At 36.9% G+C, this 13,289-nt stretch overlaps 1 long non-coding RNA gene across 1 annotated transcript in view; it reads right to left on the bottom strand.

Annotated features, from left to right (window-relative positions):
• Positions 1-8,372: 8,372 nt before the first annotated feature.
• The window catches only part of LOC104866790, an 11,061-nt gene continuing 6,144 nt past the window's right edge, over positions 8,373-13,289 (bottom strand). Inside the window, exons 2-3 of the long non-coding RNA XR_781563.1 lie at positions 8,881-9,048; positions 8,373-8,532 (exon numbers count right to left, since the gene is read on the bottom strand). This is a non-coding gene — a long non-coding RNA (uncharacterized LOC104866790). The remainder of the gene's footprint in view (positions 8,533-8,880; positions 9,049-13,289) is intronic.

The following is a 13,289-nucleotide window of genomic DNA, read 5'->3' on the forward strand; positions in this document are numbered from 1 at the left end:
AAGCTAATGATTGCTGAAATTAAAATGTGATTGCCATCACCCTATTCTTTACCAGGTATGAAAATCCTTGCTAGATAGTAGATGGGTGTGAACTATTGACATATGGGAGGCTCGGAAAGGAGGCTCACACATGTGAGAACCCAATCTGGGCATCTTAGCAATTTTGGGAGACCCTGTCTCAAAATTAAAAATAAAAAAATATTTTTATGAGGGCTTGGCTATAGCTCAAAATGTAGGTGTTAGATTCAATCCTTCCTTCTACCAATAAAAGTCTGCTACACACTGTTCCTATCTCTGAAATGAATTCTTTTTCTTCTTTGACTTCATAAGGATGCAAAGCTAACCAATGGATACAAATTCTTGAGAAGAAAGTTAATATTTAAAATCTCAGCTATTACTTCATTGGATTTTATTAGTCAATTAATAGATAATTGGCAGGAATTTTCTAGAATCTTTAGACACTCTACCTTGTAAATTGAATAATCATTCTATTGGCCAATGTCTTCAAATAGTACCCTTATTTTTGAAATTTGCTATGTAGCTCCTTCACTAAAAAACAAAATATAGGGATAGTATCACTGTCAATATTTTTAGACACAGGAAATTCAAGAAGCAGACTTTGAAGGGAGATGATAAAAACTGGTGCACAGAATAATCATAGCACTTAAGGTCTGCTCAATTTTTTATTATTGCTTTTACTTTATACCTGCTGTGTTCCTACTGTGCAGCTCTTGAGAATGCATTATTTGCAAGCAGCAGTACTTCCAAGAGTTCAGTTAACAACGTATCCCAGAAACAAATTCACTGGGGTTCAGCAGACGGTGTTAACAGAACACAGGCATTGAGAGAGGTGATGCGATGAGAAAGAAGTCCCAAGCGAAGTTCTGAGAGCCCACAGATACCGTTTTGCATCTATTTTTTAGACCCTAGACTTGTGCTAGAGATTTCTTGGCCAGAATACAAAGTGTAGCTTCTTTCTAATCACACTGTGCATTTGCCATGAATAATTTTAATGTTAAAGATTCAGAATACTGTTTGAGTTGGTCAAACAACACACACACGCACGCACACACACACATCACCACCATCTCTCTAAGTACCGTCTCATCATCACTGTGGTTTTCTCTAATAGTTTACTTTGAGAATATTCATACAGATCTGAAATTTTTTTTGTAGTTTTGACAATGTTTCCCTGAGAAGAACTCAGCATAATAGCAACAAATTTTTCCATTTCATTTGTATGTATTTGTTGATAGCTCTCCTTAGATCAATACAGCATTTACGCATAGTATTAAAATTAAAATAGTATTTGTATTATGTATAGTATAGATAAAATGTTTTCCCTCCTAAACTTTTAAGGAATGTGGTTTCTACTTTATTATTCTTTGGGTTTAGTGCAATAAAAATATAAATATATAGTATCTAGTGTGATAGAAAATAAGAAAACATATCAGCCAGTAACAGTTCATCTGGAAGTACTTTGAGCATTTTATTTCCTAGGCTCCTAGGAATAGTGTACAGGACAAGATACATTCAATTCACTTCATTATTCATTCATTCACTTTTTTGTCCATTGCATTTTACTTAGCATTTTGTAAACATTTTAAAGTTTGTAATATATGTTATATTAGTTACAATTTTAAGGAACTAATATGTGTTAATTTATACTTCCAGGAAATGCTGCACTGTAGTGTATATTTTGACAGGGGGAATATCTGAATTAGAGCCTTTTTGTTTTTGGCAAAGCTGTTTTTGACCACTAGGGTTAAAATTGTTCAGCTGTAACCATGGGCTCATTTTATTGATTTATCTGTTTTCTTTTTATTTTTCATTTCTTATTTTATTATAGTTATTGGATGGGCTCTGACAGATGCTGCAAACATAGCAGGAAAGAAGTGGACTTTATCCTTGCATAAGTGATGATTAATGTTTTGTTGAGAATGCCAAAAAAAAAAAAACTTGACCCTAGAATATTTCTCTAGGCAAATTCCAACACAAGGCACAGGCAACCTGTGAAAAGCGAGAGGTTCTGACTAAGACAGATGAAAGCACAAGAGATACAAAAGCAAGAACGAACACAGAGCCAGGATGATACGAGGCGGTTTATTCGGGGGGTATCACTGTTTAGTTATTAGCCAAGTTCAACTGTGACTGGTTGGTCAACAGGAACAATCTTGATTAACTGCATTACACAAATCAGTCCCACGGTTTAGAAACTTTCATATGAGTTACAATGCGTTCATTCTCAAGGCAAAGTGGTTACGTTTAACCCCCAGCCCTCATTTCACTGAGTTCTAACGTCCGTGATGAAGAAGACCCACTGTGCCTCTCAGGTCTTTCCTCACCTCTTAATCCAGCCCTGCTGCATTCGCTCCCTCCGCTTGGCCCTCCTCTGCTGGAGGAGGACAGGTTAGGGCGTGGTTTCCCTGCTGGGCCCGGGCAGGGCCTGAGTTCAGGGCGCTCTCAGCCTGGAGCAGAGTTCTGTGCTGCTATCAGAGCCGCCCTGGCTTCTGCTCCCTTCAGCCTATGTGAGAGTCAGCGTCCCATGATTTAAGCCACGCAGGCCCTCTTGGGCCGTAGTAGTCATCTGTGTACTCTGCAGCACGGCAACTTTGAAATGAAAGTTTTAAAAATCAATTGTTTAAAACTTCTAGCTTTGTTATATCTCTAATCGTCGGGAGGTACTTACTTATACAAAAATATCTTACAACATATGATTAACCATTTGTACAACCTTGTCTTGCTGTATGTGAAAATATTTTATTCGGCTTAAAATAACTTTAATGCAGCTTCTAAAATCTGCGTGGTCAGCTCTATTCCGGTTCCCCTGACCGTCACATGTCAGCTCTGCTTTGGGGATCCTCAGCTGCACCGTGAACCCCTCTTGCTGACACGAGAGAGGGCTCCTACTCTACACGAGTGGGTTTTGACATAGAACCCAGGAGTATCTTAAAGAATCAAAGTGGAAAATATTACAGGTTGAGCTAACGATAGTTCTAGGACAGGATGAAAATTTCAAATAAAATAGTAGAGCAAGCCCTCCCTGGTAAGTAGATATTTAAACAAGGACAAGAGGAAGAGAGGGAAGAAGCCAGAAGAGTACATGGAAAGTGCAGAGCAAATGAGAGAATTGTTCCACAAAGAACAAGGATATTTTGCAAAGGGAGCAAAAGCAGGAGGGACAGGAGATATGATTCTGTTGGACCCTGTAGAACAGCGCAACAGTTTCATATTTTACTTGTAATGATATAATAGGTCACTATCAAATTTTAGGCAGAAGATGATGAAATCTAATTTCTATTTTAATAGGATGATTTGGGTACTATCTTGAGGAGGAAAAATAATCAACTATAATGAGGGCAAAAGCAGTGATTCTGTTCCGGGAAATGTTAGACAGTATTATTTGCTCACAACTTTTTATTGCTACTCTCATCTTCCCTCCCATCTCCCTATTGCACTGGCCATGGTTGTGACAGCCCATGCAGGTGTGACTTGCTCCAGAGCTTTCAAAGTTCCCTGCGTGGTTGACTATCTCGCTCCAACTCCCACTATGCCTGGGGTTACCGTCATCCCCCAGGAGGGGGACATGCCATGGCCGGTACCTCCTTCTTCCTTTATCTAGAGTGAGAGTGTGGAGGACAGGCCCAAGTGGACCCCAACAAACCCAACTGGAGCCGCAGCAGCCCACAGAGCCAAATAGAGACACAGCAGCCAGAACCTTCTCCAAAATATAAGCAAGGGAGTGTTTGTAGGTGCAAATCACTGGCTTTTACAGGTGGATTTCCACCCCAAACCTAAATAGTGGAGGTTTGAATCATGGACTAACTCAGCCAGTAGACAATGCTAGTTTGTGCCAGCGGTGTAGCAGAGAATGTGGGAAATTTTCAGTTATAATTGGAAGGTACAGCTGGACGTATTTATGGGACATCTCTGAAGAGAAGAATGAAACATTTGGATTGCTAGTTGGGCTATGCACTTACAGTTACAAAAATAAAAAAATACATTCTGTGTACATAAAATTATGCTTCAATATTAATAGAAGACTTTCAGTGATAAAAATGTAGATTTATGATTTTGTGGGTGATGCAGATGAAAATGTCACGGTGAAACCAATGAGGACTGTGGGCCTCAAAGCTTCAGAGTATTTAGGCCTTAACTGACTTCTTGTAAAATAATGATAGAGCAGTTACATTTTCAAAGTCTATGTGTACTCTACTGAAAAGTATGTCTTTCATATGTAACCTCAGAGAATCATTTTAGCTGTCAAATATCATGTATATGAAGATTTGTTTTAAAATTATGTTGAAGCCGTGCAAGCAATAGGTGCTCAGGCTTGCTGGGAAGCAAAATTGCCTGAAAACTCTCCACAAATGGCACCGTCAAATTTCTGGCAGATAATGGGAGTGGTCTTGGATCATGCCTCAAAATAGAGGCAGTTGTACAATTATATAATGCATGCAAAATATAGACAATTACACAACTTATTGTGCCTTTAACATTTCTCAATAAAATGCCATTAAACATTATATTGCTGGGAAAAAAAATTGTCCCAAGTTGCTCTAAATCAGGACTCCTGCCGTAGCACCCTTGTGATCCTAATTGCAGAAAAGTGGCTCATAATATAGTTTTGCTTTAGATTTTGGAGAGAAGCATTTCATCTTCCTACAAGTATGACAGGAAAGTGAGCCAAGTCCTTGTCAAACAAACCCTACATCGCTGTCATTGCATCCGATGTTCGGCTTGTCACATTCCTAGAGAGCGCTGACCCCCTTCCTCCTCACACAGCGCTGTGAAAGCGATTTTGCAGGTACATGTCATCTCACCTCTTGATCCGCAGTGTGATTGTAATTGTAACCGTACATCCCCTAAGATGGGGACTAAGGGTGTGTGAGAAAACATGTGTCTTTTATGCCACCCTCTCCATACCGTCAGTATCACTAACCACGTCTAACACTGGCCAGGACTTGGACTGGCAATTTTGCAATCTGGTGTCTGAATGGGACTTTGCATGTGGCTGAACACTGCAGTGTGCATCTGTGTAGACGCGAGACTGTATAGCTGGGAATCCTTTCACAGTAACTGTGTACATACACTGGCTTTATGTGGATCTAAAAGCAAATGACTTCCAGCAAGGAAAAAAAATGTTGATAATAACTTAAAACAGGAAAACATCGAAACTTTTTGAACCTCATCCTAAGCCTCAGCCTCGTGATGTGCGTTGCACATCTACTTATGTTTGTACTCCTTAAAATAAGTACGTGAGATAGCTATCACAAGTTTGATTTTTTGAGATGAAGCAACTGCTTTCTGAAGATATTTAATAATTCCCCCAAGTACACAGCTTATAAGTGGTAGAACTTAGGGGTAAATAAAGTAAGATTTCAGAGTTGTTATTTGCAATAAACTGTGCTTAGCCTACAAAGACAGCAATGCAACACCGATTTCCAAATCTGCAGAAATCAGAGCCACCCAAATGGCTCTTACAGTTTTTTGCAATCTACATAGCCAGGGAAACATCTTTCTCAGGGGTGATTTTCAGTCTACAGCAAATGCACCCTTCCTAAGGGTCTAAATACGAGAAGACATTTTATTTGTATTAGGTGGTTTAGTGTTGGAGACACGGATAATAAGCCCAGGGAAGGCGAGGGGGAAGCTGTCACTGTTGATTTTTCAGAGGGGACATGGAGAGTGCGGTGTCAGCAGCTTGCGATAGCACACAGCGGAACGTAGATAGCATCTCCTAAGGTCAAGCTCTGAAAGTGACGGGAAAGCGGAGATGGAAGAGCCTGACGGTCAACGTGAGAGAACTTATTGCCTACTTCGCGTCGTTTTGTGATATGTTTCTTCTCCAGGTTGGCTTCATGGCACGGCATATTTAGAATTAAAATGCACTTTTCATAATTAAAAATTCAAGTAAAGAGCTCTCTAATTGCCTCCCAGGTTAATGTGAGTTTTAGTGGAATTATTTGATGAATGTTTGGCAATATTAATAAAAACCTCCCTTGCTCTTCTCTTTTCTATTGAGTATATCAGGTTATTAAATTCAGTTCAATGCTATGTGCAGAGACACTTCAATTTATCCACATGTTGTAGGGGGAATAACACTCTGAAATTATTTTTACTCTTTATATGTTGAGGATATAGCAATGACTACTGTTTTTCTGATGAATTTCCCAAATTCCTAAATTTCGAGGCTTCTTACTTTTTGATCTAATGTCAGTTTTTTCTTTTGTTTCCCTTTTATAAAGATTAGAGTTTATGTAAGAGTTTAGTGCTTATTTTTATGAATGAAATGTCTATTAGTCTGTCAACTCTGCATATATGAATGTCAGCAAAATATTTGTATCTTGAGCCATAAAACTTCAGTCCAAAAATGTTCATTTCTGTGTCTGGGCCACACGTTCCCTTTGGGGTCCTCTTTCTGCAATGATCATAATGCGATTCCCTCTGTGTCCTGCATCCCCTCCCCTTCTTTTCTGTACCACACACCACCATCTTGGTGAACTCCCTCACTTGGTGGTTAGTTTTACACCATTTTGTATAAAATGTAAAAACACCAATTGACAAGTCTGTTTATCCCTTCTGCTAAACTTCAAGTTGCAGTTTTGGATGTGTTATTTATCATATATTTTTAAAAATAGATTTCACTCTATCACTTTTTGCTTTAAATAATTCAAAGTATGTTTAAAATATAAGTAAACAGAAATGATCTTTTATGTCTACTACTCTGTTCTTTTTTCATTTCCTTCATTCTTATGAACTGAAGTTCACTCTTAAAGCATTTTTCTTTGGACAACAAAGGTTTCCTTTATAATTTACTTGAAATTGATGCTCTTAGTATTAAACTGCTCATTTTCCTTCACCTGAAAATGTCTTTACATTACCTTTATTCCTGGAAGTTGGCACATGTGTATAACACATGTTTGCTGCACATAGACTTTTCAATTGGCAGTTTTTATTTCAGCACATTAAAGATGTTTTTTCTTTCCTCCAGTCTTCTTGGGAATTAAATATTATTTCTCAGTATATAAAGTGTTATTTTTAAAAAATTTAATTGGTGATTTGAACAAGGCTTTGCAAGATTTTATTCTGAGATTTATTCAACAGTTTCAAATCTCAGGTTAGTATTCAAAGGCTTTTTTCTTCAGTTCCTGTTATCGAAGCTTCTTTACTGTTTTTTGAAATGACAGAGTATTACTAAGTTTCTAAATTTCCCAGGTTGCAATCAAACTTGTGATTCTCCTGCCTTATGGAGTGTAAAGATTACAGGTGTGTGTCACAGTGCCCTAGTGACTTTTCTACTTAGGGTTTAGTCTGTCCTGCAAATACATTATTAAGTGTTAGCCTAACATTTGAAGGATTGGCCCTACACACTCTGATAAGAATGAGCTATTTACTTTTCTACCCAGTTGTGTAATTAACTAGCATTTTAAGGTACAAATTAAATGGTAAACCAACGGAATTCCCATGAAAACAGGTCCCATGAAAATGCATTGTTTGATTAACAGCTTTCTTACAGGGTCTTACATCTATTACTGCATTAAAGATCCACTCTCATTAACTTGGGAAAAGATCAACAAGGCCCAGGCCCATTGCAGTGGTAGACAGAGGACTAAATTCTCAGAGGTGCAAGAGAAAGTTTGTATCTCTTTTGTCCTACAGAATAGGTCCATATTTCCCAAATCACCGTATTCTAGGATACAACTCCAAAATATTGAATTTAATTTTCAGGGTTAGGGGAGCTGGGCCAGCATAGGATCCAAAGTATTAATTTTTAGAAGAGATGCAGAGAAATATGACTTGTAGCTAACTTTGGAAATAACTTCTCTGGTGTACTTTCCGTCAGTAAAACTTGTAATTTGGGCCAAGTCAGGCTGAATTCTTCTCAAAAGTCCTGGATGTCACTCAGGATAACAGAGAAATCTGGTTAAAATGCTAGTAAGGCATCATAGGAAAGCATATTTCAGAGGATACCATATAGATTTCTGGAAATACATTAAAAAAGAAACCTTTAAAATATTAAATTAGCAAGGGAAATGTTGGCACTGCATAAAATTGGGACTTTTAATTTATTTTTTAATAATCTGTAAGAAATTATTTGTTTTAAAAATGTTTTATTTGCACATGCTTGCAGTATACAATGATAATATTCCCCATGGGGTGTTGGTTCATGTACACAGCACAGCTGAATTCTTTTCACCCCTTTCCCTCTTCTCCCTACTTGCTCCCCTTTTCCCTCTCTTTCCATCTATTGATCCCCTGTTCATTTGCAAAAGAACTATAGCCCTATTTTATATATTATTACTTTGCTCTTTCTTCATATTTTGAATTTCTATTATAAGAGAAACCACACCATATACACGCTTGTGTGTCTGATTTATTTCACTTAAAATTATGGTCTCAAAGTGCATCCATTTTCCTACAGAGGTAAGAGATTACCTCCATCACAAAGTGTGGAATCCAGTACTGTTTGAGAGTTGTGCAATCTTAATACATTATTTTTTGAGATGCTGTCCAAAAGCGATGTAGTTCCTGTTTGTTTAAATGGAGAGTGTAAGTTGTTAATTGAAAATGGAAATTCAAAATGGTGAATAGCTACCACAAAGCTATTGTCCTGTAATATTAGATACTATTGTGTCAAATAAACACTGAAGCATGCACATGCAATTTAATATGCTTTTCTAATTTTTCTAGTACTATGATAGAGAAAGTTGTTTGGAAAAGTTATAAAAACAAAAAAATGAGAATAGGGAGAAATATACTACCAAATTTTGAAAGTTATGAATGAAATAGATGAATGTTAACTGTTTTACCAGACTACAAATGTAAAAGCATCAGAATACTTGACTTTGCAGTACTTAGAAAGTGGCAGGTAGCTACCTCAGAAACCGGAGAATGAAGACAGGACCCGATACTGAGGACTATGTCAAAGCTTGTTCGAAACACTGAAATATCGGATCCATTGTGCTGAGCAGCTGCAATTTTCTACCGCAGGCTTCTCAGCAGCCGCATTTCCTGTCTCCCACTCAGATTTCTGGACCCTGTTTTCTGAGGAAAAGAAAAAAGACAATATAAACATCAAATTCTGAATTCCAGGATAGTATCCTCTTCCTTTTCTTAAATACTAGACTGACGGTGGTTCAGACCCTTACATACCGACAGGGTTAACTATAAATGCCCCTTCAGAGGGACCTGGCTAACTTGTGACAATTGAGCCAAACCACAGTCTAATTCTTTACTTTAAATTTGGAAGCTAAAAGTCATGAAAGCAAAACAATATATATATTGAATTCCAGGATAGTATCCTCTTCCTTTTCTTAAATACTAGACTGACGGTGGTTCAGACCCTTACATACCGACAGGGTTAACTATAAATGCCCCTTCAGAGGGACCTGGCTAACTTGTGACAATTGAGCCAAACCACAGTCTAATTCTTTACTTTAAATTTGGAAGCTAAAAGTCATGAAAGCAAAACAATATATATATATAAAAATGTACAAAAGAGTAAGATTTTTTTTTAGATTCATGGATTAACACAGGAGATAAAATTTAAGATTTTCATGCTTTTTCTAAAATTAAAATGAAAAGTTATTTTACAGCTAGTACATACTCCTTTAAACAAATAAAATATCTAAGAGTTTTGAAGGGAAAATGACTTTTAATGGTGAAAACTTGAATTATCTCTCTTTCAGATGTGAAACAAGGAATAATGTCATTTTCCTCCTCCTGTAATGTAGTTCTGAGCTACTGCAATAGGCAAAACAAAGAAAGAAGAGGAAATATGTTCATCATCCAAACCATTTTATCTAGGATAGCCCATAGATTTAAAGTATATGAAAATCAAATTAAAGGATAAGTTATTTGAAGTAGGGTCATAGGTCTTTGGCCATGGGAAGGGGGTCAGGAGACAGAGTGAGAGGGAGGAAGGGGAGGCAAAGGGATGCGGAGCGGAACTGAAATGTGTTTCGGACAAACTTACCACACGGAGTGCAATCTGTGCTCTAATAAAAATAAATGCTGAAAAGAGTACGACAAGGGAACTGATTTTTAAATGGGGCAAAAATTTTAGAAAGCTTTTTCACAAAACTAAAACCACAGATATTGATTATGCCAATTGTCCAATGAGCGCATAAAATATTCTGAACATAATTGTCCATCAGAGAAATTTAAACACAAAAACTCTACTCAGCCTTTAGAATAGCCCCAAATGAAAGATCCATTTTATTCAACCTTTGACGATAGGATAGAGAAACTAAAATTCTTATCCTCGGTTGGGAGTATAAATGTCACAATTTGTTTAAAACATGTTTTGGCAGTTCCTTATAACTAGTAATGAGCCAGCGATCACTTTACCCAGTATTTACCCACATACGTTGACCTGAGAGAATCAAAAACTATATTCTATACCAAAACATTTTGTTAATACCCTAGCATGTTTTTCTGCTGGAATCTGAGTTCAGCCCATGGGTTCCCGGCTAGTGTTGCCTCTCTGGAACTCGGGTACCGTGCAGATCCCTGAAGAAGTCAAAGGTTTCCTAACTAAAAAGGCGGGAGTGGTGAGTGGGAGGTGGAAGCTACACACACGCTCACAGCAGTGTTTACTTTGTTATAATTAAAAATTGCAAACACAAGAGTCTATCAACAAATGAGTGAATAAAATATTGTCGCCTATCAATGCACCTGTACAGCGGTGCATCACTGAACAATAAAGATAAGTTCTCATTGAGGAACAGTAACACAGATGACTCTCAAGATCATTAGCAGCATGAAATAAGTCAATGGCAAAAGCTATGCATTTTATGTTTCAATGAATACAAAACTCTAAATTATAAAAAATTTCAAAATGAAGCCAAGGATTAGCAGAGTTAGGATAAAAGAATGAACATTTTATAAAAAGGGCATGAGGAAATTACTACAAGTAGTAGAAATACTTATCATCCTGTTAGGGAAATAATTTTTAAGTGTGTACATATGTCAAAACTGATACAATTATACCTAATAAATATTGTAATTAAACTGTGATACCATAATATTTCCTTTTGAATTTCAAATTTCTTTGCATTTTCTTTATTTGGACTTTCATTAATGAACAATTGATTTAAAAAAATTAGTCCTACCAGGAGTTTTGGTGCAGTGCTGTAACAGCAGTTATTAAAAAGGCTGAAGAAAGAGGATTACAAATTCAAGGCCAGCCTGGGCAACTCAGTGAGACCCTATTTCAAAGTAAAAACTTAAAAAAGGGCTAGTGAAGTAGCCCAGCACTCCCTAAATTCAATCCCCAGTACAGAAATGAAGCACAATGACAAAGATGAATGAAAAAATAAAGAGAGAAAGGGAGAGAGAAGGAAGGAAAGAGACAGAAAGAAAGAAAGAAAGAAAGAAAGAAAGAAAGAAAGAAAGAAAGAAAGAAAGGGAGAAAGAACGGGAGGTGGGAGGCTACTGGGGATTTGGCTCAGTGGCCTTGTGTAAGGTCCTGAGTTTGATCCCTGGTACTGAGAAAAAAGAAATGAAAAAAGCCCAATGTCTAAACTTTGCTGAATTGTGCAAAAATCTATAATTTTGCTTGAAGTAACTCCACTGCATAAAATCCCTGGAAGAGTGGTTATTTAAAAGTGAAAGAGAAATCAATCAAAAACATAACAAAATAAAATTTCTATACTATACAGTACTCTTACGTTTAGCTTCCCCTTTAGAGAACTGTACCTAGCAGTACATTTGCATGGTGTGTAACAGTGCTCATTTTCCTGTTTTCTCAAAATGGTCTGGTACCCTAGGGCTCCACCATGAGAAACAGCTCCTATCTGTGTACTGAAGAAGCTATGCACCTTCGTTAGCAGTGCAAAGGCTGAAATTCCATGCTGTGAATAAACAGATGACACTGGAGTGAGGACATTTGGAGCTGTACCCGAGCTCAGGGCCACCTCCCACACTTGTGGATAATCAATTATTCTTTTTTTAAAAAAGTACTCTTTCCTCAGGTCAGACATTATAATATGCAATTATGCAATATAATTTATATGTTTGGAGCACACTTTTTTTTAACACAATATGAGACTGAGAGGATTCACTAACTGAATTGTGTTAAATGCAAAGGACAATTTACGGATTAAAGGCAGCAGCTAATGTGTTGAGGGTTTTGTGATTCATTACTCCCTCAAACTTTGTTTTCTTTAGAAGCAGAAGTCAATGGGGTTTTAGTCCAAAAGTATTTCAATTAAAATACCTATGAAAAATGTCATGCATATCCTCATGTGTTTTAGTATGCATGATTCTTAATTTTTACATAAAACAAATCTGTTTTCCTAAAAATTTAAATATATATTGAATAATGTTATAATGCTAAATGGAAACAAAATTGGCTTCCTATGTGATTCTGAACACTGCTTAAAGCCACACAGTAATGAATGTATATATTACAAGTATACAAGAAGCAGGGATATATTTCTAATTTATAATTGGAATAATCCTCTCCTAAAGGAAGAACTGAAGTCCACACTGCACCCTTCACCTTTATTTCTCCTGTAACACTTCTAAACAGAACAAATAAGTTTTTAGAATACTCCCATCTCCTTTTTTTTTTGAACCATTCTTTTTATTACCTTGCAGGCTTTTCTATACAGTTTAACAAGTTGAACACTTTACCCAAGCAAGTTCATGAACAGTGTGGCTTTATAAAATTAAATCCCATAAAAAGGACAAAACAAAGGAAAAACAATGTTGCATTCATTTGTATCTAGGGATTTGAAATTAATGCTATTAAAAAAAAAAGAATTTCGTACCTCATGAGGTAAAATATAAAGTTCGTTAGCAAAAACTGTCAGGAGTCAAAGTTGAAAACATTTGAACATCTTTAAGAAAGTAGCATGAATAGCTCTGTATGTCCTGGAGAATTTATTAAAGTTACTAACTATGGATGCTCTGAGGAAAAGCAGGACAATATACAACTGAAACACTGTATCTTTTTTTTCAGCTTTAATTGAGTTTATTGGTACATTTTAGGTATACAGTACAGTTACATTCATTGTTGGGATCATGTACCTCTACATGACAAGTCTTGATTCTCATTTTTTCCCCTTACCCCTGCCCTCCCTTCACCCCCTCCTCCCCTCCCCATCTACAAACACTTTATTTTCATCTTTTCATTATCTCACATTTTTTTCTTTTCCCTTATTACCCTTTCCCTACCCATCCCACCTTCCCTACACCTTTAGCTCCTTTCTTCCCATTTCTAAATGTCAGTAATCTTATTAGGATCTTATGTATTATTGCAGATTATTCACACCAGGGAA

Source organism: Fukomys damarensis, unplaced genomic scaffold (assembly GCF_012274545.1).
Source record: "Fukomys damarensis isolate Sample0158 unplaced genomic scaffold, DMR_v1.0_HiC HiC_scaffold_31, whole genome shotgun sequence".
NCBI lineage: Eukaryota > Metazoa > Chordata > Mammalia > Rodentia > Bathyergidae > Fukomys > Fukomys damarensis.